The 26,965-nt window shown below is 45.3% G+C and overlaps 1 protein-coding gene and 1 long non-coding RNA gene across 3 annotated transcripts in view; one reads left to right on the top strand and one right to left on the bottom strand.

Annotated features, from left to right (window-relative positions):
* Positions 1 to 24,280, bottom strand: part of LOC138367921 (uncharacterized) — a 30,928-nt gene extending 6,648 nt beyond the window's left edge. Inside the window, exon 1 of the long non-coding RNA XR_011229480.1 lies at positions 24,133 to 24,280. This is a non-coding gene — a long non-coding RNA (uncharacterized lncRNA). The remainder of the gene's footprint in view (positions 1 to 24,132) is intronic.
* Positions 1 to 26,965, top strand: part of LOC138367920 (methyltransferase-like protein 27) — a 215,976-nt gene that overhangs the window by 38,769 nt on the left and 150,242 nt on the right. The gene's annotated exons all lie outside the window — the stretch shown is intronic.

The following is a 26,965-nucleotide window of genomic DNA, read 5'->3' as shown; positions in this document are numbered from 1 at the left end:
AGAAAGAGTGTTCCACACATTTTTTTTTATTATTATTAATTTGCCTGACGGTAGTAGTCTCCAAGAAGACAGGAATATGGCGGCTTGTCCGAGGTTTCTCCATTTTCCCATGATGTTCCTTTCAGCTGTTGTGTTTAAGTAAGTTTGTATGGGTTTGAGAAAAAATTCGCATGGCCATGAGAGAGAGATTGTGAAAGTGTGTAAGATTGGGGGCCTGAGAATTTGTGCGAATGTGTAAGTCTGTGTTTGTTTGCGTAAGTTAAAATATATATTTAATTGAGTGTGTTTGTGTAACCTTTTGCGCATGTTTGTGTGTAAAAACGTACATTTGTTTAAGTATATGCGAGTGAGATTGTGTATCTGTTTATGCGAGTCTGTGCGACATGTGTAAATTTGAGAGAATTTGCACATGTCCGAGAGAGAGACTGCGGAAATTTAAAAAAAAACTGACAAAAAGAGACTTAAGTTGTTTGAATACATGGGAAAGAAATCTTTGTTGAAGTCGGTGGGCATGCGGGCGTGAGAGCTGCGACGGTAGTTTTTCTCATAAGGGAGTTACCTTCTCGTGGACATGACAGCGGTATCTTTGACATCAGGTCGGGTCAGATACAAGAGGTGCGCTGGTGAGTGATTGAAACGACGGGAGCAGCAGCTAATTTACCTCTGCTCCCAGGTACTGACGAGTCCACCAGCGAAGATCATGATTAATATTTGCTATTAGGAGCCCATTAATGGGGTCTTAAATAAACGACGGCAGAAACAGCCCAAGATACTCTGCCCTTTTGAGATAAATTTGATTTGCGAGGCGGTGTGTGACTGTTAGGGGCGAGTGTGTTGATACCCGGGGTTCTGGCATAGAACACAAGAGGTTTTGTTTACAAATAAGGCCCCAGGGAAATAACTACTCATTGTCCCTGAGGGAGGTACATTGCTGGTGACTACCTGAGCCCACCCTGCAGGTGATTATCTTTTGTGCGGGACACTGCTAAGTCGCAGCTGGATGGGTTATCGCTCAATCTGTGAATAAAAAGCAATTTGACATCAGCCGACTAGTCTAGGGAAATAACACTAGCCACCCCTTGTGCTCTATTTGAAAACAAAATTTATTGGCTTTTTGTTTGTATAGGAACTCTATAATAATAATAATAATAACGATAATGATAATACTAATAATCATAATAATAATAATAATAATAATAATAATAATAATAATAATAATAATAATAATAATAATAATAATAATAATAATAAGTCTTGTCAGCTGGCTGGCTGGCTCTTGGGGAGATATTAACGCCGAGGGCAATTCCTGCTCATCTCATTGAATAGTGAACTAGTTTATTTTTGGAAACACACATGTGCTTTGTTTGATAATAATATTTTTAAAGGCCACCTGTTCGCCTAGTATATATTTGCAAAGGAGAACAATTGATTTTGAAACTATCCTCGTTCTCTTTTAAGGAAAACCGGAGATGGAAAGATGTTAAGTACCGTTTTTTCTGGAAAGGGACCTAGTAAAAATGGGAAACATTATAGGGTGATTTGTATAAAAAATGAAGGCGAAATAATAAATACCCCCCCCCCCCCAATAAACACTAGTCTTGTCCATATTTAATTTATAAGTTTTTTTTACCAACTTATTGATATTGCAAACTTATTAACAAGGGGGTGGGATAAACTAGGGACTCACATTATTATTATTGGGACAGCTGTATTTCAAGTACATGCATCAGTAATTATATAGAGAGGTATATTGGAGTATTTATTTACAAAAACACACAAATACTTTTGTTATTAAAATACTCCAAAATAAAAACTAGCTGCACTATATTCCATTCACCTGTGTTTTGTTTAGCCACACTATAGTTTTTTATTGGCACACCACACCATACTTTTGACACATGATTAAACATGCCACATTGGCCGGTGCAGGATAACAACAAGACACAACTAGGTGAGAACATGTGGACACCCACCATTTGACAAGAGCAGTGGGGAGAGGGGTATGGACCACTACCACCCCCATCTAGTCAGGCGATACTGCGTGATTCGTGCTCTAACCTAACAAGGTAAATACTTTTTTCCAGCTCCTGTCCCCGGAGATCTAGTCAGGCCAACACTGCCCAATCGCCTTTGAAAATAAATGCCCTTTTTGTCTCCTTTTACCCTACTGACGCCGATAACACCCACTTACCTACATGCCACTGCGACGCCGATAAAACCAACTTACCTACGTGTCACTGAGACAACTGTAGTAAACAACTAATACGTATCACTGAGACTTCACAAAGTATTTAATCAATCACAACACTTTCAGTGTCACCTAAAAACTGTTACAAGGCAAGATGATAACAATCCAAACTGACATGTGTTACATAACCTTACACACACGGTGGTCACTCAACATGTGATGTAACACGCCCCATTTGGGTTGTCAAAACCTGATTATCTTAACCAAGGGTGACAGCTTGACCTTTACACAGTCTCAATGGATCCAGATCCAGACAAGCTCGTTGCAAGATATACTCTGATTGATCGAAGATAGGGTCAATAATCACCAAATAATTTTGCATCAAAGAGGCCCTTTATCCTAACGTTTATAATTTTCTACATACACAATAATGCATAGAACTACCTTGCAACACCAACCATGCATACACCAGTCATCCATACACTGACGATGATGTTGGCCTCAGGTGACAGCCGCCTGTGGCTATTCAGGTGGTGAATTATGCAGACTTCGATGACTGGTTATCTTTTCCTTGCAGAGAGGGAGCTCGATCTTAAATATTCAAGGCAAAGCCGAATAAAACTCTCACCTCAAGCTGATCATCCACGGTAAAGTCCCTACACAACCACTATACTATTGTAGTGTATTGTTACAAATGAGGTGGTAGAGGTACTGGGATTAAAAATAGAGAAAATAAATTTAGTGATTATTCTAATATACAAACCGCCAGATGCAACGGCTGAGGAATTCACAGAACAGATAAACAAAATAGAGAATAGCCTTGATAATTTGAAGAACCCGATACCTGATATTATCTTCCTAGGTGACTTCAACCTGCCTAGTCTCAGGTAGAGAATAGCAAACAATAATATTATAACAGGAAATCTATCAGGACCTAACCAACTACAGATTAGAGAACTACTTAGATTCTGTGACAAATTTTCACTCAATCAGCAGATATCGGAGCCAACGAGAAATGAAAATATTGTAGATCTGGTCTTTACGAACAATGAAGACATTATCAGAGACATTACGATATCAGATACCAAATATTCAGATCACAAGCTTATTGAAGTGCAAACGACCATCAATACTCAGAATAGACCTAAAACGTTGATAAAGCGAGAGGGGCTATTCAGTAAATTCAATTTTAATAATAAAAGGATAGACTGGGAGATAATAAACAGGGAACATAAAAACATTCCATGGGAAACTGTTTTAAGTATTAGAAGTCCTACAGAAGGAATAGAAAAACTGACTTCGTAAGCGTATCAAGTCTGTCTGAAACATGTTCCTTTGAGGAAAGCCAGTAAGAGATCCAACGTAGAAAGAGAATGCAGACGACACTATAAACGCAGGAAAAAAATAATGGAACTGCATATGTAGACACGAATTTCCTGTCAAAGAAGGAATAATTTAAATAGGGAGATTGAAGAAATCGAGCGGAAATTGAAACACTCATATGAAACTGAAGAAAGGCTTTGCAGAAAGCAGTTCAGGAAATAAAGAAAAATCCAAAATACTTCTTCACATATGCGAAATCAAAAGCAAAAACTACTGCCAGTATTGGACCTATTCGTACAAGTGAAGTTTCAAACACCGAGGATGACAAAGAAATTAGTGAAATCCTAAAAAAGCAGATATTCAAACCCCTGTATATATAACTTATATCAACACGAGCGCACTAAATTTTGAAAGAGAAATTGAAAACATGCCCATGCACTTGGCCCCAGGTCCAGACTCATGGAATTATATATTTATAAAGAAATGCAAAGTGCCTGTAGAACAGACACTCAGTACAGTGTGGAGGAAGAGCTTGGACACGGGGGAGATACCAGATGCACTTAAAGTAGCAGACATAGCATCTCTACACAAGGGAGGGAGCAGAGCATTCTCAAAGAATTATAGACCAGTTGCACTAACATCGCAAATAATAAAAGTATTTGAGAGAGTGATTAGGAGTCAGGTCACCAATTTCATGGAGACCAATGACCTTCACAACCCAGGCCAACATGGATTTAGAGCGGGAAGATCGTGCCTCTCACAGTTACTTGAGCACTACGACAAAGTCACTGAGGCATTAGAAGAAAAACAGAATGCTGATGTGTTATATACGGACTTCGCAAAGGCTTTCGATAAATGTGACCATGGTGTGATAGCACACAAAATGAAGTCAATGGGAATAACCGGTAAAGTAGGACGCTGGATACTCAGTTTTCTGTCAAACAGGACTCAGCGAGTAACGGTCAACCATATAAAATCTAGTCCAAGTACAGTTAAAAGCTCTGTACCTCAGGGTACAGTCCTTGCACCGCTGCTTTTCCTTATTCTCATATCAGATATAGACAAAAATACAAATAACAGCTTCGTATCATCCTTTGCAGATGACACAAAAATCAGTATGAAAATTATCTCGGCTGAAGACATTGAAAACTTTAAGCTGATATTAATAAAGTTTTCGACTGGGCATCAGAAAATGAGGACCTTTTAACATAATACAGAGTACAAAACACAATCAAATGTTCCCATAGTAGGAAAACAGCATGTAAAGGATTTAGGAATAATAATGTCTGACGACCTAACGTTTAGGGAGCATAACCAAGTCAATATTGCGACAGCCAGAAAAATGATAGGATGGATTACGAGAACTTTCATATCCAGGGATCCCATCACAATGGTTGTACTCTTCAAGTCACTTGTGTTGTCCCGTCTTGAGTACTGCTTAGTACTCACTTCCCCCTTCAGAGCAGGAGAGATTGCTGAAATAGAGGGAATACAGAGAACATATACGGCACGCATAGACGCGATAAAGCACCTAAATTATTGGGATCGTCTCAAAGCCCTTCAAATGTACTCACTAGAAAGAAGACGAGAGAGATATCAAATAATATACACCTGGAAGATACTGGAGGGCCAAGTACCAAATCTACACAGTAAAATAACAACGTACTGGAGTGAACGAAATGGAAGAAAATGCAGAACAGAACCAGTGAAGAGCAAGGGTGCCATAGGCACAATCAGAGAACACTGTATAAACATCAGAGGTCCGCGGTTGTTCAGCACCCTCCCAGCAAGCATAAGAAATATTGCCGGAGCAACCGTGGATATTTTCAAGAGGAAACTAGATTTATTCCTCCTAGAAGTGCCGGACCCACCGGGCTGTGGTGGGTATGTGGGCCTGCGGGCCGTTCCAAGCAACAGCCTAGTGGACCAAACTCTCACAAGTCAAGCCTGGCCTCGGGGCGGGCTTGGGGAATAGAAGAATTCCCAGAACCCCATCAACCAGGTATTGCCTCATGGGAGCCGGTCTATCACTCTGACACAACCGTTCAAATCTCTAGCTTTTGCACAGACACACTAATGACAGTCCGTGCGCACGTGGGTACAGTAACACCCACTGGGTGCCCCATGCACTCAGAGTGAGACGTGCGTGGGTACCCAGGGTACACACTTGTCCCCCCCTGGACGAGATTACCTTACTTGTCACTTGACCTCCATAATGCGACCTAATACGAAGATCACCTCAATAAGTCCCACACACAGCTCTTGGGACAAACTTCACAGGAATTGTGGCACTAATGATGAATCACTACTTCATTGGCAATCACTTGCTCTAAGACTCCACACGTGACACTGATTCTTACCAGTAGTCCAACGAATTTTAACAAATAAAAAAAAGTCTACTTATTGATGTCAACCCACAAATTCACACTAAACACAGAAAACACCTACTACATTTATTTGGAAGCAAATCAACAAATGCAATTCAGCTTCAGATAGACAATGTTAACATCAGCAATAAAAATGACGGAAAGTTCCTTAGCCTGTACTTAGACAAAAGACTCAATTTCAACACCCACATACAATACATAACCAAAAAGTCTCAAAGACGGTTATATGGTATTTACACTAAAATCAGATATTGTGTTCGAAACTCTGCTCTCCTCTCATTATATTACGTGCTAATCTGTCCCTATCTTACATATGGTATCTATGCATGGGGTTCAACCACTGCAAACTACTTCCAGCCTTTCATCACCCAGCAAAAATCTGCTATCAGAACAATAACAAACTCTGCTTTCAGACAACACTCAGCCCCACTGTTTAAATCCCTAAATATGCTAAACATAAACTCACTGCATGTACATTCTATTGTGCCATTTATGTGTACAAAACCTTGTTCCTAGATGCAAATCCTGTTCTGAAACTCTTCCTGGACAGATGCAATAGAACCCATAAACACCACACCAGAAATAAATATATCTTTGATATCCCCAGAGTCAAACTAAATCTGTGTAAACACTATCAAAATTAAGAAACGTAGACTATGGAACTCCGCAACGAATTAAAAAGGTGTCCAACCTACTCCTAATTTAAAAGTAAAACCCAAAAGTACCTAATTTCCTCCTCATAGTTTCCTCCTTAGTGCTTTAAATACGCACGGTACCATTGTGGCCGGTGTAATCACTGCCATCATCTTATATCATGTTGTTATGTTGAACGCAAATTTTACTAAAATGTACCTTGAAAAATTCTCGAATTATTCTTCAATGTACCTGTTGATAATCCTCAGATTTTATTTCAATGTTCCTACTAATTTTCTTCAAATTTTCTTACAATGTACCTGTTAACATTTTTAAATTTTGTTAGAAATTACCTACTTAAATTTATCTTTTAGATTAAAGCAATGCGTGTTAGTGGCTTTACAAGAATGTAAAAACATCAGTGCTCTGTACTTTCCTAAACACAAAGTACCTTCTTGTATATATGTATAATTAATAGTTACATATTTTACTAGCTTATGTGAGTCCACCACACACTCCAGGGGTGCAAATGAGGTCCGTCTCACAGTGGTTTCCTCTATAAAATAACACCTAACCTAACCTAAGTCTAAGTCCAGATGCCGCCCTGTGGCACTTCACATATCTCCAAGATTTCGTGACGTAATCACTTGTTGACAAATGACATGGCTAGGCCTCTGTCTATAAACACAACTGATTGGCTGGCGCACCTGGTCCAACTGCTGATGTCGTCGTTAGTTGTACACTTCTACACATCATCGTCGTTAGTAATACACTCGCTCTCAAATGTGCTGGCACCGGAAGTAGTTTATGGAATGTGTGAAGGAGGTTATGGGTGTGACAAATTGATTGTGGGCAGTGAGTGGTTGGCTCGCTGGTCAGGGTAGGCCAGTTGGCTCGCTGGTCAGGGTAGGCCAGTTGGCTCGCTGGTCAGGGTAGGCCAGTTGGCTCGCTGGTCAGGGTAGGCCAGTTGGCTCGCTGGTCAGGGTAGGCCAGTTGGCTCGCTGGTCAGGGTAGGCCAGTTGGCTCGCTGATCAGGGTAGGCCAGTTGGCTCGCTGGTCAGGGTAGGCCAGTTGGCTCGCTGGTCAGGGTAGGCCAGTTGGCTCGCTGATCAGGGTAGGCCAGTTGGCTCGCTGGTCAGGGTAGGCCAGTTGGCTCGCTGGTCAGGGTAGGCCAGTTGGCTCGCTGGTCAGGGTAGGCCAGTTGGCTCACTGGTCAGGGTAGGCCAGTTGGCTCGTTGGTCAGGGTAGGCCAGTTGGCTCGCTGGTCAGGGTAGGCCAGTTGGCTCGCTGGTCAGGGTAGGCCAGTTGGCTCGCTGGTCAGGGTAGGCCAGTTGGCTCGCTGGTCAGGGTAGGCCAGTTGGCTCGCTGGTCAGGGTAGGCCAGTTGGCTCGCTGGTCAGGGTAGGCCAGTTGGCTCGCTGGTCAGGGTAGGCCAGTTGGCTCGCTGGTCAGGGTAGGCCAGTTGGCTCGCTGGTCAGGGTAGGCCAGTTGGCTCGCTGGTCAGGGTAGGCCAGTTGGCTCGCTGGTCAGGGTAGGCCAGTTGGCTCGCTGGTCAGGGTAGGCCAGTTGGCTCGCTGGTCAGGGTAGGCCAGTTGGCTCACTGGTCAGGGTAGGCCAGTTGGCTCGCTGGTCAGGGTAGGCCAGTTGGCTCACTGGTCAGGGTAGGCCAGTTTGCTCGCTGGTCAGGGTAGGCCAGTTGGCTCACTGGTCAGGGTAGGCCAGTTGGCTCACTGGTCAGGGTAGGCCAGTTTGCTCGCTGGTCAGGGTAGGCCAGTTGGCTCACTGGTCAGGGTAGGCCAGTTGGCTCGTTGGTCTGGTCAGGGTAGGCCAGTTGGCTCACTGGTCATGGTAGGCCAGTTGGCTCACTGGTCAGGGTAGGTCTGTTGACTCACTAGTCAGGGTAGCTGTTATGGACTCATTACCCTTGTCATGGGGTAGAGTGGCAGTTCCAGCGCCATCTACGAGTCCGCACTCGAACTCCCTGGGAATTGTATATAATATGAACAATGCTATCTGGTGGTGGCAATCTAAAACTTGCAAATGGCTAAAGATTCCTGCCTTGGTCAGCCAGAGGGGTCGTTGTGAGTGACCTCTGGTGAGGTGACGCATCAAGACCAGCGCCACCTAGTGTGTGCTACAGAGCACAATGTCAACTCCCCAGTGGGTAGTGGTATTTCCTAGTTTCGCCAGTATCAGCTAGGTCATTGATGACGTTTTTGTATGCACAGAGGTGACATCTAGGACCCACAGTCTCCCTATAGGGTCCTAGAAACGACCAAGTAAGCCGCCGCCGATGAAGCAGTGTGGTAGCTGCAAGTGCTTAAGTGTTGAAAAGCATCGGCGTACCTTTGGGACTGGCTTAGGGGAGAGACTGACGACAGGGAGGTGCCTGTTAAGTAGAGCTGCTAGCTGGTCAGTAGAGACTGTTGCCAGGGGATCGCTACCCCTCTATTGGTTTGTGACCCCGCTCAGCGTGTGGCTGAGGTACTCTGCCAGCGAGTAGCTGGAGAGCGGTCGTGGGGGTACAGGCACTTCGTGACACTCTCAGTGGGCTGGCCCACGTACAGGTAAACTCGCCGGTGTTCTTCCCAGTAAGGTTGGATACGCAACTGGACAGTGAAGAAATACCGGGGATTGATGAACTCTGCACGTGAACACGTTTGATATCCTGAGCAAAAGGATCGTACATAGGTGTAGTAATAGCCTATCTGTTCTTTATATATTATGCATGGTGACGGTGTACATATATATACTTAACGGTGGTGGAAAGATATTTAATACATTGATGAGAGGAACAACAAATTTTGTACATCCCCTCATTTTTTTTATGCACTACATAGCCACTTTCTTGAAAGCGTACTACCGACTTGGGATCGGATACTATCATTTTGATTTTACAATCAAAGAACCCGGTTGCGACCCACAGTGGGCGTAACAGTAGGCCACGTGGCTCACTGGTCAGGGTAGGCTAGTTGGCTCGCTGGTCAGGGTAGGCTAGTTTGCCCGCTGGTCAGGGTAGGCCAGTTGGCTCACTGATCAGGGTAGGTAAGTTGATCCGCTGGTCAGGGTAGGCTAGTTGGCTTACTGGTCAGGGTAGGCAAGTTGGCTCACTGGTCAGGGTAGGCCAGGTGGCTCACTGGTCAGGGTAGGCTAGTTGGCTCGCTGGTCAGGGTAGGCTAGTTGGCTTACTGGTCAGGGTAGGCAAGTTGGCTCACTGGTCAGGGTAGGCCTGTAAGCTCGCTGGTCAGAGTAGGCCAGTTGGCTCACTGGTCAGATTAGACCAGTTAGCTCATTTGTCAGGGTAGGTTAGTTGGCTCGCTGGTCAGGGTAGGCTAGTTGGCCTGCTGGTCAGGGTAGGCCAGTTGGCTCACTGGTCAGGGTAGGCCAGTTGATCCGCTGGTCAGAGTAAGTCAGTTGCCTCACTGGTCAAGATAGGCCAATTGGCTCACTGGTCAGGGTAGGCCAGTTGGCTCACTGGTCAAGGTAGGCTAGTTGGCTCACTGGTCAGGGTAGGCCAGTTGGCCAGCTGGGCAGGGTAGGCCAGTTGGCTCACTGGTCACGGAAGGCCAGTTGGCTCAATGGTCAGGGTAGGCCAGTTGGCTCACTGGTCAGGGTAGCCCAGTTGGCTCACGGGTCAGAGAAGGCCAGTTGGCTCATTTGTCACTGTAAGCCAGATAGCTCGCGGGTCAGCGTAAGCCAGTTGGCTCACTGGCCCGGGTAGGCCAGTTGGCTCACTGGTTGGGGTAGAACAGTGCGCCCGCTGCTGAGGGTAGACCAGATGGCCCGCAAGTGAGGGTAGACCAGATGGCCCGCAAGTGAGGGTAGTCCACTTGGCTCACTGGTCAGAGTAGGCCAGTTGACCCGCTTGTCATGGAAGCCCAGTTGGCCTGCTAGTCAGGGCAGGCCAGTTGGCTCTCTGGTCAGGGTAGACCAGTTGGTTCACTGGTCGTGGTAGGCCAGTTGACCCGCTGGTCATGGTAGGAAAGTTGGCTCACTGGTCAAGGTAGACCAGTTGGTTCACTGGTCGTGGTAGGCCAGTTGGCTCACTGGTCAGGGTGGGTTAGTTGGCTCACTGGTCAGGGTAGGCAAGTTGACCCGCTGGTCAGGGTATGTCAGTTGGCTCACTGGTCAGGGTATGTTAGTTGGCTCACTGGTCAGGGTAGGCCAGTTGACCCGCTGATCAGGGTAGGCCAGTTGGCTCACTGATCAGGGTAGGCCAGTTGGCTCACTGGTCAGGGTAGGCCAGTTGGCTCACTGGTCAGGGTAGGCCAGTTGGCTCACTGGTCAGGGTAGGCCAGTTGGCTCACTGGTCAGGGTAGGCCAGTTGGCTCACTGGTCAGGGTAGGCCAGTTGGCTCACTGGTCAGGGTAGGTTAATTGGCTCACTGGTCAGGGTAGGCCAGTTTACCCGTTGGTCATTGTAGGCCAGTTGGCTCACACGTTAGGGTCGGCCAGTGGGCTCACTTGTCAGGGTAGGCCAGTTGGCTCTCTGGTCGAGGTAGGTCAGTTGGTTCGCTGGTCAAGGTAGGTCAGTTGACCCGCTGGTCAGGGTAGGACAGCTGGCTCCCTGGTCAGTGTAGGCCAGTTGACCCGCTTGTCAGGGTAGGCCAGTTGGCTCACTGGTCAAGGTAGGCCAGTTGGCTCACTGGTCAGGGTAGGCCAGTTGGCTCAATGGTCATGTTAGGCCAGTTGACTCACGGGTCAGGGTAGGCCAGTTGGCTCGCTTTTCATGGTAGTCCAGCTGTCTCACTGGTCAGGGTAGGCCAGTTGGCTCACTGGTCAGGGTAGGCCAGTTGGCTCCCTATTCAGGGTAGGCCAGTTGGTTCGCTTTTCATGATAGTCCAGCTGTCTCACTGGTCAGGGTAGGACAGTTGGCCCCCTGGTCAGGGTAGGCCAGTTGGCTCCCTGGTCAGGGTAGGCCAGTTGGTTCGCTTTTCATGATAGTCCAGCTGTCTCACTGGTCAGGGTAGGACAGTTGGTTCACTGGTCAGGGTAGGCCAGTTGGTTCCCTGGTAGGGGTAGGCCAGTTGGCTCACTGGTCAGGGTAGGCCAGTTAGCTCGCGGGTCAGAGTAAGCCAGTTGGCTAACTGGTCATAGTAGGTCAGTTGGCTCACTAGTTAAAGTAGGCCTGTTGGCTCATTCGTCAGGGTAGGCCAGTTGACTCACTGGTCAAGGTAGGCCAGTTTAACCGCTGGTCAAGGTAGGCCTGTTGGCTCACTGGACCGGGTGGGCCAGTTGGCTCACTGGTCATATAGGCCAGTTGGCTCACAGGTCAAGGTAAACCAGTTGGCTCACTGGTCAGGGTATACCAGTTGGCTCACTTTTCAGGGTTGGCCAGTTGGCTCACTGTTCAGAGTAGGCCAGTTGACCCGCTGGTCAGGGTAGGCCAGTTGACCCACTGGTCAGCGTAGGCCAGTTGGCTCACTGGTCAGGGTAGGCCAGTTAGCTCACTGGTCAGAATAAGCCAGCTGATCCTCTGGTCAGGGTTGGCCAGTTAGGTCACTGGCCACAGTAAGCTAGTTGGCTCACTGGTCAGGGTAAACCCGCTGGCTCGCTGGTCAGGGTAGGTCCAGTTGGCTCGCTGGTCAGGGTAAACCCGCTAGGCTCGCTGGTCAGGGTAGGCCAGTTGGCTCGCTGGTCAGGGTAGGGCAAATGCCTCGCTGGTCATGGTGGGCCAGTTGGCTCACGGGTGAGGGTAGGCCAAATGCCTCGCTGGTCATGGTGGGCCAGTTGGCTCACTGGTGAGGGTAGGCCAAATGCCTCGCTGGTCATGGTGGGCCAGTTGGCTCACTGGTGAGGGTAGGCCAGTTGTCTCCCTAGGTCAGGGTGAGCCAGTTTACCTGCTGGTCAGGGTAGGCCAGTTAGGCAGCTGGTCATGGTAGGCCAGTTGGCTCACTGGTCAGGGTAGGCCAGTTGGCTCACTGGTCAGGTTAGGCCAGTTGGGTCGCTGGTCAAGGTAGGCCAAATGCCTCGCTGGTCATGGTGGGCCAGTTGGCTCACGGGTGAGGGTAGGCCAAATGCCTCGCTGGTCATGGTGGGCCAGTTGGCTCACTGGTGAGGGTAGGCCAAATGCCTCGCTGGTCATGGTGGGCCAGTTGGCTCACTGGTGAGGGTAGGCCAGTTGTCTCCCTGGTCAGGGTGAGCCAGTTTACCTGCTGGTCAGGGTAGGCCAGTTAGGCAGCTGGTCATGGTAGGCCAGTTGGCTCACTGGTCAGGGTAGGCCAGTTGGCTCACTGGTGAGGGTAGGCCAGTTGGCTCCCTGCTCAGTGTAGGCCAGATGGCTCGCTGGTCAGGGTAGGCCAGATAGCTCACTGGTCACAGTAGGCCAGTTGGCTCACTGGTTAGGGTAGGCCAATTGGTCTGCTGGTCAGGGTAAGCCAGGTGGCTAACTGGTCAGGGTTGGCCACTTGGGTCACTGGTCAAGGGTTGGCCAGCTGGGCTGGGTAGGCAAGTTGGTTCACTTGTTACGTTCGGCCAGTTGGCTCGCTGGTCATGGTAGGTCAGTTGGCTCACTGGTCAGGGTAGGTCAGTTGGCTCACTGGTCAGGGTAGGCCAGTTTATGCACTGGTCAGGGTAGGCCATTTGGCCAGTTAGGCTGGGTAGGGCAGTTGGCTTACTGGTCAGGGTAGGCCAGTTAGCTCGCTGGTCTGGGTAAGCCAGTTGGCTCATTGGTTTAGGTAGGCCAGTTGGCTCACTGGTCAGGGTAGGCCAGTTGTCTCACTGGTCATTGTAGGCCAGTTGGCTCACAGGTTAGGGTCGGCCAGTGGGATCACTTGTCAGGGTAGACCAGTTGGCTCTCTGGTCGAGGTCGGTCAGTTGGTTCGCTGGTCAAGGTAGGTCAGTTGACCCGCTGGTCAGGGTAGGACTAGCTGGCTCCCTGGTCAGTGTAGGCCAGTTGACCCGCTTGTCAGGGTAGGCCAGTTGGCTCACTGGTCAAGGTAGGCCAGTTGGCTCACTGGTCAAGGTTGGCCCGCTGGCTCGCTGGTCAGGGTAGGCCACTTGGCTCACTGGTCAAGGGAGGCCAGTTGGCTCACTGGTCAGGGTAGGCCAGTTGGCTCAATGGTCATGTTAGGCCAGTTGACTCACGGGTCAGGTTAGGCCAGTTGGCTCGCTTTTCATGGTAGTCCAGCTGTCTCACTGGTCAGGGTAGGCCAGTTGGCTCACTGGTCAGGGTAGGCCAGTTGGCCCCCTGGTCAGGGTAGGCCAGTTGGCTCCCTGGTCAGAGTAGGCCAGTTGGCTCCCTATTCAGGGTAGGCCATGTTACCTATCGTACGTTACGGCTCGTGATCCTACAGCAGCCAAACTTTAATAAGTCTAGGGATACGACACAACTGCTGTTCTCAATAGCGAATCACCAGTATAACCCCTTAATGGGTAATGAGCATAAAATAGAATCTTCATAGGACTGAAGAATAAAGATACTAAGTATAGATATATACTATTATATTAAATAAATCTCAAAAGCAAACAGATGATTATATGGTCACAATATATCACATTAAAAATATCACTGTAACTTCCAGACATTAAATCAATACTAAGAATAATTATATGGCTAGAACAAAAGAATGACTTAACTCCAAGATGATATCTCCCTGGTTTCTGCTCAGCTACTGAACTACAATATGCGAGTCAAAAAACACATTGCCTTGCCCCGCGAATAAATTGCCAAAGTTACAATATTTATTATTTCAACAATGGAGCACTACATTGTGACAAGAGTAATCTCAAACTAACTTAATGAATAATTAGTACATATTGATATAGACAACAAAGCAATTGTTTCTTTACATAGTAATTAAAATATGCATACAGAAAGAAATAATGGCATGCACACCCAGCAACGGACGATCCCACGACAATTTGCCAGATACAGTTCACTCAATTATTATTTCACTCTGTTACCCACTTATGATCACATATAAATCATTAGTTCCCGTGGGAAAACTGATCACACAAAGAAATAAACAATCATTCCCACGATACGCTGGGCCTAACGCCAACACTGTAACATGAATGTGCATTTGCATAGAACATAAGTATACAATATACATGCTTGTAATTTACATACAATTATAAATGTACATATTAATATATTCACTCACGTATCTTATAAGGGTACGTAACACTTCCACCTCCAAGAAAAAAAATGCAATGGATTGAAGATCAATGGCATTTTTTCAGAAGTAAAAATGTTAAGTAAAAAGAAACATTTCATTTATGGTACATCAAAACTTCTTGACAAAGCATCAGCAATAACATTTTGTCTGCCTGGAATATGTTTGATTTCTACATTAAATTCCTGCAAAAACAATGACCATCGCAGAATTCGTTGGTTCTTGACTTTCATCATATTTATAAAGATAAGGGGGTTGTGGTCTGTAAATACTAACACTTTATTTCCTGATAAGTAAATCTCAAACTTCTTGATTGACAATATAAGACCCAACGCCTCCTTTTCTACCACGGAATAATTTCTCTGAGCTGCATTAAATTTTCTGGAATAGTAATACACAGGATGCTCAATCTGGTCTAAACCAACTTGAATAAGCACAGCACCTATCCCAACATCTGACGCATCAATGTGTAATATAAATGGTTTATCAAATTGGGGACTAGCAAGAATTGGTGAGGTGGACAATATGCCCTTTAGGTTCTGAAAAGCATTCTGACAATCTTGTGTCCACTGAAACTTTACTTGCTTGCGTAACAAGTTTGTCAAAGGAGCAGCTACTGTTGAAAAATTTCTACAATAACGCCTATAGTATGCACACATACCAATAAACCGTTGGACTCCTTTCTTATTGGTCAACACTGGGTAGTCCACAATGGCTTGAATCTTATCTTGTAAGGGGATAATCTTACCTTGTCCCACCTCGTGGCCAAGATAAGTTATCGTACCTTTTGCCCAACTACACTTATTCATATTTATGGTTAACTTTGCGTTTTCTAACACTGTAAACAAGTTCTTAAGGCCTAAGAGATGATCGGCCCAATTCTTACTGTACAAAACAATGTCATCAAGGTAGGCTCTACAATCTGGCACATCCTTGAGTAAGAAATTCATAAGTCTTTGAAAAGTAGCAGGTGCATTTCTCAAACCGAATGGCATGACATTAAATTCATACGCACCATCAGGTGTAACAAAAGCAGTAACCTCTCTAGCATACTCTGTTAATGGAATTTGATAATACCCTTTTGACAAATCAAGCTTACTTACATATTCGGCATGACCTATGGACTCTATACATTCTTCCAACAAGGGTAAAGGAAAAACGTCCACTGTAGTGTTCTTGTTCAGTTTCCTGTAATCCACGCACAATCTCCAGGTTCCATCTGGTTTTGGCACTAACAAACACGGAGAGCTCCAAGTACTTTGACTTGGCCGAATGAAATCATGCTGGAGCAGATATTCCACTTCTGCTTGCATAATTTTCCTCTTTTCGGGATTCACTCGGTACGGATGTTGTCGAATGGGGGTGCTGTCCAAGAGCTGAATGTCGTGTGTGATGAGGTGGGTCTGGGTAGGAACCTCCCCAAACAGAGATGAATGGTTGTCCAGCAGAACCTGGAACTCATCACGTTGTTTCTCCTGTAAATGACATAGCATCTCCCTGCCATTGGAACTGGAACTGAGAAGTTGGATATTAACATCATGTCCCTCACTACAATTATCCTCAGGTGGTAACTCTTCCCGACTAAAACAAGCTACTACACCAGGTCCAACATAAGCTTTTAATCTGTTAATGTGCACAGTCATTTGGGGTTCTGAAAGATTAGGGTTAATTAGTTTATAAGTTAGGTCTCCCACCTTGTCTACCACTTGGTAGGGTCCTGCGAACTTATGGGACATGGAAGTCCCCATACGAGGTTTCAACACCAACACCAAATCTCCGACATCAAACGACCTTAGCTTAGCCTTGAACTTCTTGTCATATCGTACTTTCATGGCTTGTTGAGTCCTTCCCAGATGTTCTTTCGCCAACTCACGAGCCCGACACAACTTAGCCTTGACCTCGCTCAAGTACAATCCGCTCTGATGAACAGAGACATCTCCCAACAACTTTTCTTGTAGCATTTTAAGAGGACCTCTTACTTGGTGACCAAACACTAGTTCAAAGGGTGAACAGCCCAATGACTCTTGTAGCCCTTCTCTAGCAGCAAACAACACAAAGGGGAGATTCTCATCCCAATTACGTGGATGAGTTTCTCCTGTTGTCTTTAGCATTTGTTTCAAAGTCTGGTGGAAACGTTCAAGTCCACCTTGGCTTTGTGGATGATATGGACTGGACAATTTGTGCCGAATCCCTCGGGATTCGCAAAAAGTTCTGAAAACTTTAGAAACAAAATTTCCCCCATTATCACTCTGAATAACTCTAGGCATTCCAAACAACGAAAAGAATCTTTCAAGACACTTGATGAGATTATGAGCCTTGGTATTCCGTAGAGCATAAGCTTCAGGAAATCTAGTAGTCATACACATGAGAGTGAACAAAAACATGTTACCCGATTTAGTCTTAGGTAAAGGACCCACACAATCAATTACAACATGAGTAAATGGTTCATCAGGAACTACAATAGGTTGCAATGGTGCTCTAGGTACAGATTGATTTGGTTTACCAACAATTTGACAGGGTATACAGTTATGACAATATCTGACCACGTCTTTCTTTAACTTTGGCCAGAAAAAATATTTACTTATCTTATGGTACATATTCGTGATACCTTGATGACCTCCCATGGGGTCATCATGTGCAGCCTGCAGGACCTGCCTACGATAATCATTGGGGACAACGAGTTGGGTTCTAATCTCACAATCCTCTGAAGAGGGAGTTCCCTTGGGTCTCCACCTTCTCATCAGAAGTCGATCCTTGAAGAAGAAACCCGTCCCTTCCTCCAATGCATCAATATTATCAGGAGCCTCAGAAATACACTTACTTAAACTAGGATCAGTAGTCTGTACAACACTTAAGGGCAATGACTCAGACTCAGCAGCGAGCGGGCAAGAACCTAGTAGCCTGATCTCTTTTCCCGATTGATCAGAATAAAATGGAGTCATAGCTACTTCGGCCTCACTCTCGACAACTGGCGCACTGGAGACAAGCGGGCAAGGTACAGATAGTTCAGCCTCCTCACCTTCACTTTCCTTGTGATTTAGGTTCGGCGGGGCTTCTACTACGGCCTCACTCTCATCATCCAGTCGAGTCATAAAAGAATCCTCAAGATCCACCTCCCACTCCTTTACTGAAGGGGTCCTGGTCTTGGGATCAGCAACCTCAGTGAAGACAGGATTACTCTCACCTGTTTTTCCCATTGATCTAGTAACAACACAAGCAGGGTAAATAATATCATCATCTGCTTCCGGTTGAGCTAATACATTATGGGGTTTAGTTAACATGATGGGACACTTGGGCCCTACAACCATTTGGTTGCCAAAATCATTACCTAGAATAATGTCTACCCCAGGAATGGGCAGTTGTTTACTTACACCAACATTACACCATCCTGAAGTATATTTAGAATCAAGGTTAACTTGCAATAAGGACACTGGTTGCACACTACCGGCAATACCTTGGAGAAGCACAACTTCACCCAGATCTCGGGTGTCAACATCATCAAGTACCTTCTGGGTAATAAGAGACTGTGAAGCTCCAGTATCACGGAGTAATTGAACAGTCTTATGTCTACCATTAGTACATAATAAGGTACCTGTGGACATATAGGGTTTGAATTCAGCCATCCAATTGGGACTGACTGTAATACATGAAGAATTAATAGGTTGCACTCCTTTACTCATAATAAGACCAGTTGGTCGGAGTTCAGGATGCAAACTAAAACATGAAGAAATCACATGCCCCCTTCTCTTACAATGGGTACAATGTTTGACAGTGGACACACTGGTATAACCAACTGCCGGTTTAGAATTAGCATTACTAGGCTTAGATGATCCTGGCAATGGAGTAACCATCTTAGGGTTAGTAAGAGAAGAGTTCACGGGAGTAACTGTCGCACCAGGAGGAGACTTATACTGATAAGGAGTACGGTGAGCATTGAAATTTACTCTACGACTAGACTTAGGTGAAGTGGCCATAAACGGGGCCTTAGTCAGCAACTCATGCTCATCCGCGAGCTTTGACAGCTCATCAATATCGGTTACATTCTTTTGTTCTGCCATAAAAGTAGACAACTGGTCTGGAAGACAGGACAATACTTCTTCCATTATGAGAAGATTCTTTAGAGCATCAAAATCAGTGACTGCAAGTGACTTTAACCATCTGTTGCAAAAATTCGTCTTCTGACGAGTAAAATCTGCTATTGTTTGATCCTTGATTCTCCTTAGGTTCCTGAACTTTTGCCTGTGTGCCTCTGGATTTAGCTGGTATGCATTGAGGATGCTTTTCTTTACAAAGTCATAATCAAAACTATGAGCGTCAGGGAGGGATGTGAAAACCTCCTGACTACGCCCCTTGAATTGAGACTGCATAATGGCTACCCACTGATCCCTTGGCCAGTTCATACTGATGGCAATTTTATTAAAATGTGCAAAGAAAACCTCAGGATCTTCCTCATTGAACTTGGGCAACTCTATATACTTATTCATCCTGATGGGATTATTATCACTATTTGTTGAAACATTACTAGTATTTCCATGCCCAGCTGCCATACGCTGTGATTCAAGCCTGAAGTTAGTGTCCGCCATTTGTTGTTGAATCTCTAATTGCCTAGTTTGTTCCTCGGTTTGTTGCTTCTTTGTGGCTTCAAGTTGCAACTCAATTAAACCTCTCTGGTTTTGTGCCGCAATTTCTAAACGCCTAGTCTCCAGCTCCCTTTGCTGAGCTTCAGCCTCTAATATTTGCTGTTGCTGTTGAGCTTCAATCTCTCTTTGACGAGCTTCAGCCTCTAATATTTTCTGTTCTTTTTGAGCTTCAAGCTCTAATTGGCGAGCTTCTAACTCAAGACGCTTTAACGTCATCTGATCACTCGACTCCTCTCTTAACTCCTCTAGAATTTCTTCACCTAACTCCCCATTCTCAACAAAATGCGTCACAATGACTTTCAATATTTGGGCTTTAACCATTCTATTGCTGGCGGTCAAATCCAAATGATTTGCCATTTGTATTAACTCAGTCTTTTTAAGGTTCTGAATCCCTTCAAAGTCTGGGTGAGCCACCAACGCTGCAACTTTCTCCTCCATCGTTACTAACACTTGGCACTTAATTCACAAAATTAATTAACACAATGGCACTGCACTACACTTCACTGTAAAATTGTCACCACACTGAAAATTCGCTTGGCCTCACTGCACAAACAAAATATATAGGATGACTTACCTCAAAATCGTGAAACGTTGTTACTTGACACACAGGAAGGCTTGCTTGGCACATGGAATAGTTCTTAAGAAACACACAGAGACACTTGACACTGGTACCTAGGAAGGCAAGGTTAGATTAGCATAGTTAAGTGGGACAATATTTCCCGGCACAGGCCCCCATAACTCTTTGTTACCTATCGTACGTTACGGCTCGTGATCCTACAGCAGCCAAACTTTAATAAGTCTAGGGATACGACACAACTGCTGTTCTCAATAGCGAATCACCAGTATAACCCCTTAATGGGTAATGAGCATAAAATAGAATCTTCATAGGACTGAAGAATAAAGATACTAAGTATAGATATATACTATTATATTAAATAAATCTCAAAAGCAAACAGATGATTATATGGTCACAATATATCACATTAAAAATATCACTGTAACTTCCAGACATTAAATCAATACTAAGAATAATTATATGGCTAGAACAAAAGAATGACTTAACTCCAAGATGATATCTCCCTGGTTTCTGCTCGGCTACTGAACTACAATATGCGAGTCAAAAAACACATTGCCTTGCCCCGCGAATAAATTGCCAAAGTTACAATATTTATTATTTCAACAATGGAGCACTACATTGTGACAAGAGTAATCTCAAACTAACTTAATGAATAATTAGTACATATTGATATAGACAACAAAGCAATTGTTTCTTTACATAGTAATTAAAATATGCATACAGAAAGAAATAATGGCATGCACACCCAGCAACGGACGATCCCACGACAATTTGCCAGATACAGTTCACTCAATTATTATTTCACTCTGTTACCCACTTATGATCACATATAAATCATTAGTTCCCGTGGGAAAACTGATCACACAAAGAAATAAACAATCATTCCCACGATACGCTGGGCCTAACGCCAACACTGTAACATGAATGTGCATTTGCATAGAACATAAGTATACAATATACATGCTTGTAATTTACATACAATTATAAATGTACATATTAATATATTCACTCACGTATCTTATAAGGGTACGTAACAGGCCAGTTGGTTCGCTTTTCATGGTAGTCCAGCTGTCTCACTGGTCAGGGTAGGACAGTTGGTTCCCTGGTTGGGGGAGGCCAGTTGGCTCACTGCTCAGGGTAGGTCAGTTAGCTCGCGGGTCAGAGTAGGCCAGTTGGCTAACTGGTCATAGTAGGTCAGTTGGCTCACTAGTTAAAGTAGGCCTGTTGGCTCATTCGTCAGGGTAGGCCAGTTGACTCACTGGTCAAGGTAGGCCAGTTTACCCAGTTGTTCAAGGTAGGCCTGTTGGCTCACTGGACCGGGTGGGCCAGTTGGCTCACTGGTCAGGGTAGGCCAGTTGGCTCACTGGTCATATAGGCCAGTTGGCTCACTGGTCAAGGTAAACCAGTTGGCTCACTGGTCAGGGTAGGCCAGTTGGCTCACTTTTCAGGGTTGGCCAGTTGGCTCACTGTTCAGAGTAGGCCAGTTGACCCGCTGGTCAGGGAAGGACAGTTGGCTCACTGGTCAGGGTAGGCCAGTTAGCTCGCTGGTCAGAGTAGGCCAGTTGGCTCACTAGTCAGAGTAGGCCAGCTAGCTCATTGGTCAGAGTAGGCCAGTTGGCTCATTGGTCAGGGTAGGACTTTTGGCCTGCTGGTCAGGGTAGGCCAGTTGGCTCACTGGTCAAGGTAGGCCAGTTACCTCACTGGTCAGGTTAGCCCAGTTGGCTCGCTGGTCAAGGTAGGCCAGTTACCTCACTGGTCAGGTTAGCCCAGTTGGCTCGCTGGTCAAGGTAGGCCAGGTGGGTCGCTGGTCAGGGTAAGCTAGTTGGCTAATTGGTCAGGATTGGCCAGTTGGCTTACTGGTCAGGGTTAGCCAGTTGGCTCGCTAATCCGGGTAGGCCAGTTGACCCGCTGGTCAGGGTAGGCCAGTTGACCCACTGGTCAGGGTAGGCCAGTTGGCTCACTGGTCAGGGTTGGCCAGTTAGCTCACTGGTCAGAATAAGCCAGCTGATCCTCTGGTCAGGGTTGGCCAGTTAGGTCACTGGCCACAGTAAGCTAGTTGGCTCACTGGTCAGGGTAAACCCGCTGGCTCGCTGGTCAGGGTAGGCCAGTTGGCTCGCTGGTCAGGGTAAACCCGCTGGCTCGCTGGTCAGGGTAGGCCAGTTGACTCGCTGGTCAGGGTAGGCCAGTTGGCTCACTGGTCAGGGTATGCCAGTTGGCTCCCAGGTCAGGTTAGGCCAGTTGGGTCGCTGGTCAAGGTAGGCCAAATGCCTCGCTGGTCATGGTGGGCCAGTTGGCTCACTGGTGAGGGTAGGCCAGTTGGCTCCCTGGTCAGGGTGAGCCAGTTTACCTGCTGGTCAGGGTAGGCCAGTTGGCTCACTGGTCAGGGTGGGCCAGATGGCTCCCTGCTCAGTGTAGGCCAGATGGTTCGCTGGTCAGGGTGAGCCAGTTTACCTGCTGGTCAGGGTAGGCCAGTTGGCTCACTGGTCAGGGTGGGCCAGATGGCTCCCTGCTCAGTGTAGGCCAGATGGTTCGCTGGTCAGGGTAGGCCAGATGGCTCACTGGTCACAGTAGGCCAGTTGGCTCCCTGGTTAGGGTAGGCCAATTGGTCTGCTGGTCTGGGTAAGCCAGGTGGCTAACTGGTCAGGGTTGGCCAGATGGTTCGCTGATCAGGGTAGGCCAGTTAGCTCACTGGTCAAGGTAGGTCAGTTGGCTCACTGGTCAGGGTAGGCCAGTTGGCTTACTGATCAGGGTAGGCCAGTTGGCTCGCTGGTCAGGGTAGGCCAGTTGGCTCACTGGTAAGGGTAGGCCAGTTGGCTCGCTGGTCAGGGTAGGCCAGTTGGCTTGCTGGTCAGGGTAGGCCAGTTGGCTCACTGGTCAGGGTAGGCCAGTTGGCTTACTGATCAGGGTAGGCCAGTTGGCTCGCTGGACAGGGTAGGCCAGTTGGCTCGCTGGTCATGGTAGGTCAGTTGGCTCACTGGTCAGGGTAGGCCAGTTTATGCACTGTTCAGGGTAGGCCAGTTGGCCAGTTAGGCTGGGTAGGCCAGTTGGCTTACTGGTCAGGGTAGGCCAGTTAGCTCACTGTTCAGGGTAGGCCAGTTGGCTCACTGGTGAGGGTAGGTTAATTGACTCACTGGTCAGGGTAGGCCTGTTGGCTCACTGGTCAGGGTAGGCCAGTTGGCTCACTGGTCAGGATGGGTCAGTTGGCTCACTGGTCAGGATGGGTCAGTTGGCTCACAGGTCAGGGTATGCCAGTTTGCCTGCTGGTCAGGGTAGGGTCAGTTGGCTCCCTGGTCAGGGTAGGCCATTCGACCCGCTGGTCAGGGTAGGACAGTTGGCTCGCTGGTCAGGGTAGGCCAGTTGACCTGCTGGTCAGGGTAGGCCAGTTGACCTGCTGGTCAGTGTAGGCCAGTTGGCTCACAAGTCAGGGTAGGCCAGTTGACCCGCTGGTCAGGGTACCTGAGAAGCTAATTGGCCTACCCTGACCAATGAGCCAACTGGCCTACCCTGACCAGCAGGTCAACTGGCCTCGCCTGACCAGTGAGTCAACTGGCCTATCCCTCGAAAAAGAGGCATCGTTCTCTCACTCTCCATATAATTTCAAACATTTCCTTCGTGTCATAAACGTTGGAAATGTCAAATCATTCGAATATAAAACATTAACATATTTCTCATTTAAAAATACAATTTTCTGGTAAAAAATAATATTTATATATGTATAAACATCTATATAAATTTATATTGCAACAAAAACGAATGCCATAATGAAAAAAAAAGCATATGACCACTGAAATTTTTAGAAACATTTACAATCTTTCATTCATTCGTAAGTTAACATCATTATTATTATCAACAATAAACAGCTTCGTGGTGCACGTTGCCCTGTAACCTAAATATAATGTTTTATGTTACTAAACATGAAGCATTGTGGAACATCATGTTTACTTCTCAAACATTATTCAAATACTTATATATTTTCCAATATTATTCTTAGCATATTTTGTCCACATTCAATAGATTATAAATTGGTAATGCATAACGATTCACCCAGTCAGCAGTGTTACAAACACATTTATGGATACAAAGTACATAGGAATGTTTGAACGAGATTGAACATTACCTGGACATAGTCTCTAGATTACAGGGACTTCGTTGGGTCTCAGCCATAGCTAAGACCCATGTCCTATTTTTCATAATATAAGGAAAGTTTAAGATTAATTATTTTAGCATTTAGGTAATTGATCATTATGTTGAAGACAAACTGTACTGTACCTGCGGCAATGTCCATCACTCGGACGTGTTGACGGCGGTCCTTTGGGACCATCTGAGCCACGTAGTCAGCAGTGATCACGGGCCCTCTATAATTCGTATAGACTCTAATCTGACCAAGAGAAGAATATCACCTTTCAGAGATGCTTCGTAGTTATTATTATACCTATAAGTAATTGACCAAAATTATCTTATATGAAAGGTAAAAACACGAAATATCTCAATATATATTTCTCTGAGGTTATGGTTATATTCGTTAGGTTATGGTTATGTATAATATTTATATATTGTCACAAGATATTGTAATTTTAATGCATATATGAAATTAATGAGCAAATCAATTGCTTTGATATGTTAAACTGCTCGTAATGTTTATAGATTTCTAGCTATACCCGGCCACGCGTTGATATGGCTTAGCAACACATGTGCGTTGCTGAACCACAGCATTATTCCCCTGTCCCCCAGTCCTCCCCATCATCCCCGTCTCATCGTTTTCACACCGATTCCCCGTCTCCCCTCCCCTCGTCCTCCCTACCATTCCCCCTCCCCGTCCCCTTATCCTCCCTACAACCCCCCACACGACCGTCCCTGCGGCCTCCCCACCATCTCCCACTCCCCCATCCCCTCGTCCTCCCAACCATACCCCCACACCTATTCCCTCTTCCTAAACACTATTCTCCATTCCTCCCATCCCTTCGTCCGCCCCATCATTCTCCCCCTTCCCCGTCCCTTTGTCCTCCCTCACCATCCCCCACATTCCTCTCCCATGTCCTCCATACCATTCCCCCCTCTCCCGTCCCCCTCGTCCTTCCTACCATCCTCCACTCCCCTGTTCCCTTATCCTCCCTACCTTTCACCATTTTCCTGTCCCCTCGTTCCCTTCAGAAAATTGGGAACATCAAATGAACTAATGTTCCTCATCACTGAAATATAAGAAAAACAGTTAAAAACAAAACGAAAAACAATGAAAAAATAACAAAAAAGTACTATACTCATGAAATGAACAGTATGGTAAACAACACAGCTTAATTCCAATGCAATGTCACACAAAATATTTAAATAAAAATAAAAATAATTCAAAATCTATGAAAACTAAATTTATCAATGCAATCAGAAACATTGAAATGTAATCGTAACATATTTAGTATAGCGTCTGTTGCTATTATGTGTAACAGATGGCGCTCTTTTTAAAGAAAAGCATGTTTTTTCCCAATCAAAGGTGTGGCATCTATATAGTAGATATATAAAAACACGTGCTTATTTGAATGGAATGTTGTGTCAAAATTTGAAAGCAATCAGTGAAGAATTTTTGGAGATTATAGTGTGTGTTTCTCTTACGTCCAACAGATGGCGCTGTTTAAAAAAAAACGAATGTTTTTTCCTGTCATCGGTGAGGCATGTATTTAGTAGATACATAAAAACACGCGTTTATTTGAATGCAACGTTGTGTCAGAATTTCAAAGCAATCAGTGAAGAACTTTCGGAGATTAGCGATTTTGAATAAACGAACATTTCCAGTCTTATTTATTTATATAGATTAACACTTGACACCCTATTATTTATTAGGAGAAACTCTTGAAAACATTTCCCTGTTCTGTATTTATTTGTATTGTTTTATTTTCTAACTCTTGTGGATGCACTTTAAGTTTATACTCATTTGATATTGCAAATGTTAAATTATCAGGCGAGTAATATTGAGGTTTAATATCACACCTACACACTGGAGTTCTATGAGATGGTTGGACGCAGCTAATGTTGGGTCAGTATTTAAAGTTATCAAGACAGTCAGGAGGCGATAATCTATAGCCATGTCCCTTATATGCTTTATATGCAAGGTGATATATATAATACCTTAAGAAACAGGTCAACAGAACATCTAATGAAAAGAGTCTATATAGAACAACACTACACCTTTATGTGGATATCTTATCACCTGAACTTTATATATATATATATATATATATATATATATATATATATATATATATATATATATATATATATATATATATATATATATATAATATTGGTGTATACTGGCAGCAGGTTTTCTTTCAAACATGTCTCAGTGAATATGACCACATATTCTGTATTTACTATTTTCTGGTTTAGGGCTTCTTTCCCTCTTAACTATTTTCTTAGTATCAGGGCTTAGCTGAAATAGGAGTTCTCCAAAACCCATTTTCGTAATTTTAAGGTGAAGAAAAGAAGTGAATTACTTTAGAATGTATTACACTTATTTATACAATATGCACCCTCTGCCTCGACCTCCTACCTCCTAGGCCTCTTTCTTCTTCCTCCTCGACCTAGTCCTTCTTCCTGGAATTCTTCCTCCTTCCTCCTTGACCTCCTCCTCCTCCTCCACATCCTTCCTCCTCCTCCTCCTCGGCCTCCTCCTTTCTCCCTTACCTACTCCTCCTTCCTCCTCCTCCTCCTTCCTTTGGACACATGTATAAGCAAGTAGATGGGATCGCCATGGGTTCTCCCCTAGGTGTCCTGTTTGCGAACTTCTACATCGGTACCATCGAACAAAAGGTCTTAGTCGAAATGAACTTGAAACCGGCCATATACTGCAGATATGTTGACGACATTTTTACATAGGTACCTGATGTCAGACATCTGCAGGAGCTGAAGGAGGCATTTGAGCGAAATTCTGTGTTGCGTTTCACTTACGAGATGGAGAAGGATGGGAAGCTGCCCTTTCTAGATGTAACAGTCATGGAAAGGAGCGGAGGTTTCCACACTGCAGTCTACACTAAGGAAACAAACATAGGAATGTGTCTCAGTGCCAACAGTGACTGCCCAGACAGGTACAAGAGGAGTGTTGTTAACGTTT

Source organism: Procambarus clarkii, chromosome 23, assembly GCF_040958095.1.
Source record: "Procambarus clarkii isolate CNS0578487 chromosome 23, FALCON_Pclarkii_2.0, whole genome shotgun sequence".
In the NCBI taxonomy this organism is placed as follows: domain Eukaryota; kingdom Metazoa; phylum Arthropoda; class Malacostraca; order Decapoda; family Cambaridae; genus Procambarus; species Procambarus clarkii.
This window is presented reverse-complemented; position numbering and strand designations above follow the sequence as displayed.